Source organism: Pleurodeles waltl, chromosome 9, assembly GCF_031143425.1.
Source record: "Pleurodeles waltl isolate 20211129_DDA chromosome 9, aPleWal1.hap1.20221129, whole genome shotgun sequence".
Taxonomy (NCBI): Eukaryota; Metazoa; Chordata; class Amphibia; order Caudata; family Salamandridae; genus Pleurodeles; species Pleurodeles waltl.
Window position 1 is genome coordinate 68,112,975 of NC_090448.1, and position 8,929 is coordinate 68,121,903.

Sequence of the window (8,929 nt, forward strand, 5' to 3'; positions counted from 1 at the left end):
CTGTAATTCCTTTGTAAATTCCATTTTGTATTCGCTGCAGTTTCTCATATGAAAATGCCAGAGCAAGTTGTTAAATGCCTTTTTCTCCTTTTTCCCTTGGAGAAAACCCAACTATACAGGGGCATATTTATGAAAAGTGGTGCCATTTTTCTTGCGCCCCTTAGCTCCCCACCTAACGCGGACCATGGTAGCGCCGTATTTACAATACAGCACACCATGGAGGTAGTTAGGGTGACTAGCGTCATCATTTTTTACGCTAGTCCGGCGCTTTGCAGGTTTAGCATAAAAAAATTGACGCTAATCCTGCAAAGCACCCAGAGGCCCATTGTATGAAATGGGAGCCTCTTTTTAACGCCCGCACTTAGCAGGCGTTAAAAAATGCAAATAAAATGGTGCAAAGGAATCTCATAGATTCCTATGCGCCATTTTTACAGCCCCCCCCCCAGCGTCGGAACATCCCCCTTGCATACATTATGCCTGGCGCAGGCATAATGTGGAGCAAGGGGTTACAAATTGGCACAATGCAAGCATTGTGCCTATTGTAAATATGGGGTGGCGTTATTCCCCTTCCAACACCACATTAGTGTCATAAAAATGACGCTAATGTGGCATTGGAACGGCGCAAGGGCTCCAGGAATCCGGCCCACAGTGCTCAAAGTTCTTTTTTATTTGAAAGAAGTGGTGAAAAACCTTTTAAGTAAAAAGGTTGTGTGGGAGAAAATATCAGTAAATTATACTTTTTGCAGGACACTAACATTTTGTTGGGAAGCCGCCAACAAAACAAATGTTGCTAAGAGATTTACTCTTGTGTGAAGTTTTGTGAGGTGGCTACGCCCTATATCCCTTGAATTCTCTAGGATGTTTTCTCACCCAAAACATAATTTTGGCCAGTATGTACATGTGGCTTCACATGTTTTTGTCCTTTTGAAAGTTAATCATGACAACTGTTGGTGTTTTATGACTGGTTTTGTCATCTTTCATCTTCCAGGTATATCTTTGCAGGCCTCCAAGCCTATGTATATAGTCTCTAAGCCTGAGGAGCTTGGATGGACAGGCAGGAGGTCTCACTTAACTGGCTGTGAACTGTTCACTATACAGAAAATGCACGGAGAATTATAGGCCTGTCAGGCACTCATGAGAATAATTCTAATAGGTCCTAGATTGGTTCTGAGAGTCAAAAATGATTTACTCAGGTTGTGGAATTTATAGGCTTTTATTGTTATCGACAGTTGAGTAAATATAATTGTAAAGCATTATACTTGTTATCATTACAATACTAGCACAAGAAACATTAAATAGGGAAAAGAAAAGGAAAACAACAGCCTTAACCTGTGTATATGGCATTATCCCAATATCCTATCAATTGTTATAAAATGCCATGTTGACAATCAGACACATAAGTGTCCAGCCCCGAGTACGTCTGAGATATGCGCTTTTAGAGAGCACTGCCATCAACAAACAGTGACATTGCTTCAGGTTTCAGGTCTGCAACAACAGAGGCTGGTCTAGATGTTCTGGCCCCCTCTCCCTTGGCCACAAATCATGGGTTTTATAGTCACTGATGGGAAAAACTATACAACATATTGAGGACCAATGAGCTTCTGCTTAAAAAGAAGACAACATATTTTTAAAAAGTGTAAGAGCCAATGGGTTTCTGCTTATAAAATAGAAAAAAATAAACCGATGGGCTTCTGCATAGTTATGTGAAAGCTCTTACACCTACTTTAAAAGTTGATTTACTTGGCAGGCAATATGATATTGTCAATTCGGCGTTATAAGCATCTTCATAAAAGAACTGTTTAGTTCTAACCCGTGATAAAAATACAATTCAACTTTAAGATGCCCATGGGATTACTATGGAACATTTATATAATAAAAATGCTTGAAAAGGATGTTCTAAAGTTATAAGATCCTAGACTGATAGCACAGTAAATTGAAGCTTTCATTAATGTGTTGCAAAAATATTAATGAACAGAAATCAGCAAAAAAATGTCAAAGCTGATATGCCGTAGGTCAAAGATCAGTAGTCATGGCAACTCTTCTGCAGTAGTATCCTGGAGATTTAGCACTTTCTCCAAGACAAAAAAGATTTACGCCATTAGCCTGGAAAGAAAAGCTGTGTGAGAATCTTTAGTATTTCTCTGTTAAATATGTAAGGTTTGATTGTGAGATTCCTGTTGCTTTGGATTCGTGCATCACCAGTCACCGCCCAGATATTGTGGTAGTCGACAGTGACTACAATTGTCTCCTAAAGACATGTTGGCAGCTGGTGGCCAGTAACTGGTTGCCACCACCGACTGTTCCTCTCTAGAATCAATCAGAAATGTTATTAAATAAAACTTAGGCTGTCCTAGGAAGAAAGGGAATGAAAACCGCGATGAGAACCGTCTTGGTCACATCAGAGAAGTGAACAGACGTTTTAAAAAGGCCAATGCCCTGACATTTTGTTCCTTTCATAATGAAACAACAAACAACAACATTGTAAATTTAAGTTGACATGAATTCCAGAAAACATTCACTGTTGGCTGAACAAGTTAGTAACAAGTCAGGACACACATTAGTCCACTCATCCTAGGCAACGTCTTATTTCTACTACTCTTCAGACGTCAACACAAAAATGAGCCATAGCCAATTGCAAACCTAGAAAATCAAAACATACATGTGCGCACGACAATAACACTGAATGATCCTGAAATTCTTTTTCTTGAAACAAACGAGTAAAATAAAGTATTTTGTTGTCTGCAACAACTCAAATAGAACCAGATGTCATCTCCAGCACTTAGGTACTCAGCCAGACCACACTGATTTATATCAGGTCTGATTGCTATTGCCAACAACTCATGGATGAGATTGGAAGCATCCTCTGAAGGTCCTTGCACTTGCCAAGATCTCTCACATGCTGTAAGTTAAGAGGCACTACTCATCCAAGGTCACAACCTTGTGTCTGTTCCCTTTGGGATCTAGATGTACACTTGGGAATAATGCAGCAAACATCAGATTCTGCACATCTGTAGCAGAGATGTTAGCCGCAACTGAGTTGACCATTTTAGTTGTTGTCAAACCTCGAGGGACAGAGTGGTCTGTGTTTGCTAATGGTTTGTGCTATGCAACAAAATACAAAAGACAGTGTCTATTTACTTACCACTGTAGAGGCTCACATGATCCACATTATATTGTGTTGCACCGAAAAAACGATGGCACAACTTTAGTACATTTTGGCCAGTACCCTTTGACTGTAACACAACTTTAAATGTTTGAAAAAACGAGGAAAAGCATAAACTCACATTTTGACTAATTTAGAAGCATCACTACTGAGAAATTACAATCTTGGCTCCAGCTGACAATACTGAGTGTCTGAGGGGGCGTGGCCTTGGAACTGAAACCTGCTGATCTAGCTTGTAGTCATGCAAATCCAGGAGGAAATTCCACATATTTTCATTTCCAGACGTTGAATCAAGAGGCCCCACCTCACCTGCCTGCAGCTACCTTAAAGACGTACATAGAATAAAAACTCATGGGTAGAGTTTTAATCGAGTTTTGCTAATGAAAGTTGCATCCTGTGAAGCTTCCATGTTGGCATATTAGTTTTGATTCACAAAGTGTTTTTCTTTATTCACGAGTTGCAGAAGTGACATTGATGAAATGGGTTTTTTGAGTGCAAGCCATTACTTTGATTGGAATGTTGTCATTTATTTATGTATTTATTTATTGATTTCTGTATTTTGTTTATATTTTTATAATTTATTTATGTCTGTTTATCTTTATTGATGTATGTATTTAATTGTCTGTCTTTTTATTTATATTGTGCCATATGCCACAAAACTGACCAAGATCTGACCCAACTAGGAGGAGGGATGTGCAGGGGATGATGAGGGAGATAGAAAATGTGAGACACAACAAAAATACATAAGGCGGAGAGTGTCTCTCATTTAATTTCATCTCATTTTCATTTGCTAGCAGTTTCCCTGATTTGTTATCCCCACAAAATTAAATACTTTTGTTTCTGGTTATAGTGAGGTGTGCCTTATTACTTAAGATTTTATTGTAGTCATATTTTAGTTTTGATAGCTGGTTTAGACGTGATTTGACTGTTTTTTGTTTTAGATAATTCTCAAGAAGTTTGATGTGGCGATCTATATCATCTAGATGTTGGTTGTTGTGCTTGTTTTTCCAGGACATCAGTTAATCATGGGGCCTCGGATGGTGAAATTGAGGGCGTCCCATATTATTTAGGGATTGGGTCCTGAATTCCTATTAATTTCTAGACATTATATGATTTCACGTTTGATTGCATCCCTAAAAATAGGGTCTAGATTGTTCATTCTCCAGGATGGGGCTATGGGGTGTGAAACTTTATACAATAGGGATATTTAGGTGTGATCTGATTGAAAATTGTTTCAGTAGAAGGATTGGATGTATTGGGAACATGGGATACATCAATACAAGAGAATGAGTTGTGAGGGGACGCAAAGAACGTATAGTATTTGCCAGTTGGATTAAACAGTCTCCATATGTCCTTCAGTCTAGTGGTAATGCATAGGTCAAGCATCTGTTTATGAGATTTGTTTGGTTTGAATGTACAGGAAGATTTTCTGTCTATGATACCATCCCAAGGTAGGTTGAAATCTCCTCCTACAACCATTCTCGAGTTGCCTGGGATGAAGGTCGACGCATTATTTAGTTGAGACCAGAATTCAGAAAGATCATTGTTAGGGTCATATATATTCACAACATAGATATCGGTGTTGTTATTAGTCATCTACATTACAGATCCATTTCCGCAGGGATAACTCGCAAGCCAGAGGAGTTGGAGATAAGGGTAATGAGGCCGTTTTTCTTTTTGGATGGCTAGGGCACAGGCAAGATCGCTCACCCAATTTTTAAGCGGAAGGGTGGAATTCTTAAGTACAACTTTTGTTTCCTGCAGGAGGATCTAATCTGACCACTATTTGATCTCTTTCAACTGGAAAATAGACAATTGCAGCCAGAAGGGCAGGATGGCGGACCACCCCATTTTTAGGGCTTGGAAGAAGGTGAAAACCTCTGACTGGGTGGATCTCCTCGCTAATACCTGCCCCTTTCTAACCAATGATGTTGACCTCATGTGAGGGCTGTCGACTCTTAGTAAGTGGGGTCAGCGGATGCACTGGCTCCCCTACAGGAGCTGAAGAAGAGAAAGGGCAGGCTCCCTGCCCCTTGGTTCTCTCTAAATCCTGCAAAAAGCTGGAAAGAGTTTGACTTAAGGCAGTGCTTAATTTGTAAATAAAAAGGTGCTGGTGCTCAAAGCCCTCCTCTTAAACACTTGGCTGCTGCAGTTAAATGTGGGAACACAGAATACTGAGACAGCGTAATCCTGAAGCAATCTCGGACCTCTTCAATCCATATAAAGCCACTCCCTGCACCTTCAGCTCACTCCTGCAGCTTTCTGCTTTCTCCCTTTTTCGTTTTTCTCTTCCTCATCTTTGCCATATGTGTCTTTTGCTCGCAGCAAATGCTTAGGGCAGAAGAATAAGTGCCGGCCCTCAAAAATAAGTGCTGGTGCTCAGCACCGGAAACAACAAGCACAAATTAAGCACTGACTTAAGGGCTACTCTAATGACAGTAAATCCAACCACAAATCCACTCCTATAGCCTATCATGTCTCTCCTAAATAGGCTCAAAGTATGTATTTTGCTGAAAAAGTTAATTCCGCTGAGAATAGCTCCAGCACCAGCTTTCAGATTGTTAAATCTTTCCTCTCTCCGGAGTGCTGCCACAGGGCATTTGCACCATCCCAAGAGTTCTGCAATGGGATAACAGCATTCTTTGAGAAAAAAACACAGATATTCAGAGATCACTGCCTGTTCTAGAGGAGAGCCTTCCTCCTGTCTGACATGTGGTTCCAGACAGCCACTGTAAGAGGCTTATCCAGTTCCTCGAAACACGTGTTGGCTAATTCAGTGCTATATTTTCTGATCAATCCTAATACTCGGAATTGTTATTGATGGCTTCTACTGACCAACCTGTAATTTGATTGCTATAATTGTCCTGGAGTGATACAATGCAATAATCAGATTATTTAAATTTACATATTTGTATGATCTGTTAGTAAAAAGTCTGAGGACTACTGTTATTGACTCAAAATAATTTTTATTATTATATATGACAAATTGCCAAGATACAGCATGTATATATCAACAACAAAATACAGAAATATTAGATGAACAATCTGTCTTTGTCATGTATATAATTTTTCACTATATTTTCATGTAAAAACTCCCCACAATCTCCACTATTATCCAGTTTAGGCATATTTCACTGGAACAATTTAAGGATGCCATTCTGAAATGTAAACCCGGCTCCCCTCTGGATGCCTGCCCCCCTACATTGTTAGTGGTGACAGTAGATGTCAGGAATCCTCTGAATAATTCCATCTTTAACCTTTCTCTTTCTTTGGGGGGTATGCCTGCCATTTGGAAACTGGCCAAAATGGTTCCTCTGCACAAGAAGCCTGCTTTGGACCCCAATATTTTTTCCAATTACAGACCCATCTCTCTTCTTCCGGACTTCACTAACATGTTGGAAGAACTGGTTATTGTCTAGTTTTCTGATTATTGGGTGCAAGGCAAGCTACTACACCCCAGCCCATCTGGTTTTCATCCCCGCCACAGTAGGAAATTAGCAGTATTAGAGATCTCTGACCATTTTCAATGGTCGCTGCATTTGGAGAAAGTGGTGCTTTGATTCTTCTTGATCTATCGGTTGCTTTCGACTATCCCACAGTTTATCGTCTTGTGCAGACTGTCTGCGGTGGGTGTGGGGGCACTGCGTGGGACTGATATAAGTCCTTCCTGGATTCTAGAGGCCATTCAGTTTGACTCGCTCCTTTCTCTTCCTATGACAAGGCAGTCAATATGGGGGTCCCCCAGGGCTCTTCATTAAGCCCTAAACTCTAATGTTTTCATGTCACCCCTGGCCTCTATAGTGGAGCCTTTTGGTATAAAATAATTTCTTACGCTGATGATACCCAGTTGCTCTTTGCCCTCGATGGTTCCCATGCCTCAATTGCAGCATCGGCTGTATTGCTGTATACGCGCCATTTTTGAATGGATGCAGGGTCACAATCTCAAATGCAATGCGGAAGCCGGAAATTATTCTGTTTGGATCACACGTGTCAAACTGGTGGGAAGTCTCCGCCCTCCTGCACTGCAGGCCCAACCCCTCCATCTCCGGTGGTTTTGAATGGATACAGGGTGGCAAACTCAAATACAATGTGGCCGCTGAGTGTTATTCTGTGTTTGATTAGATGCAGGGTAGCAAACTCAAATGCAATGCGGAAGCCGGAAATGATCTTGTTTGGGTCACTCATGCCAAACTGATGAGAAGCTCTCTGCCCTCCTGCAATGCCAGGCCGCCCCTCCATCTTTGGTGGTTAGAAACCTAGGGGTGAAGCTTTGCATCGTCTTATCCATGCGGCCAATGTTCCACTCTGCTCTGCGCTTTGAAAAATGCCTTCCACTCCTCCCTCTCGAGTCTAGGAGAGTTGTGATCCATGCACTGATCCCCTCGCACTTGGATCACACAAACACTCTACTTAGGAGTGGCAGAGGCTCTGGGGATCCTTCTGCAGGTGGTCCAAAGTGCAGCAGCCAGGCTTCTCTTTTGTTGCCCAGTTGCTCTCCTATGTCACTGGTCTTGAAAGCCCTTCTCTGGCTGCCCCTCAGGAAACAGATCTTATTTAAAGCCCTGGTTCTGGTTAGAGGGGGGAGTGTATCTGTCCACTCCTGGGTATCCAGTGAAGAGATTTGTTCAGTCCCTCCCTCCAGAGATCTGCATTCTGCCTCTGCTTCGCTTCTGTTGATTTCTCGCTTTAAGGCCCATATTTATACTTTTTTAGCACCGCATTTGCGTCATTCTTTGTTGCAAAAGCGGCGCAAAGTTACAAAATACAACCGTATTTTGTAAGTTCGCGCAGCTTTTGCGTCACAAAGCGGCGCACATGCGGCGCTAAAAAAGTATAAATATGGGCCTAAGTGTGCCCTTAGGGGTGGTAAAGCCTCTCTTTTTGTGCTGCTACGCCAGGCTAACGCCAGGAATAAGCTTCCACTTGAGTTGCGTCAGATCACCCTTTGAGTCCGCACTCCGCAGCAAACTCAAAACTTGGCACTGCTCCGGGTGGCATTAAGGTCCTAGTAGAGGGGTGTGCACCATGGGCTCTATTTTAGTGCAGGGACACTCCTTGGAGAAACAGCGTGCTTTATACATCTCTCATTCATTCATTAAGTTTGTAGAGGTAGTCTAAGATGTTTGGACGTTTCATGGGGTGATGTAAAACCTTCACATTTCAAGATACTATCTTTACATAATGCATTTATGGGGGTGGTGGAGCATCTAGGAAGTATCAATAGGTGTTGAATGTGTAAAAGGAGAGTATCGGGGTGGACGGGTTGGCAGGGAGAGGTGTGTGAGGGAGAGGAAGGGGAGGAGTAGGGGAGGAGATTGGGAAAGGAGGGGAAGGGAAGGAAAGAGAGAGAAGAGAGAGAAAGAAAGAGAAATAGGATAGGAAAAAGAGAAATAGAACCCTTTTCCCAAGAAATAATCGCGAAACACAGTGCTTAATTTGTGGTTGTTGTTTCCGGTGCTGAGCACCGGCACTTATTTTTGAGGGCCAGGGCTTACTCTTCTGCCTCAAGCATTTGCTGTGAGCAAAAGACACATATGGGAAAGACAGAGGAAGGGAAAAACAAAAAAGCGTCACAAAGGAAGAAAGTAGAAAGCTGCAACAGTGAGCGCTGAAGGGGCAGGGAGTGGCTTTATGTTGATTGAAGAGGCCCGAGATGGCTTCAGGATTACGGAGCCTCAGTGTTCCGTGTTCACACATTTAAATGCAGCAGCCGCGTGTTTAAGAAGAGGGCTTTGGGCACCGGCACCTTTTTATCTACAAATTAAG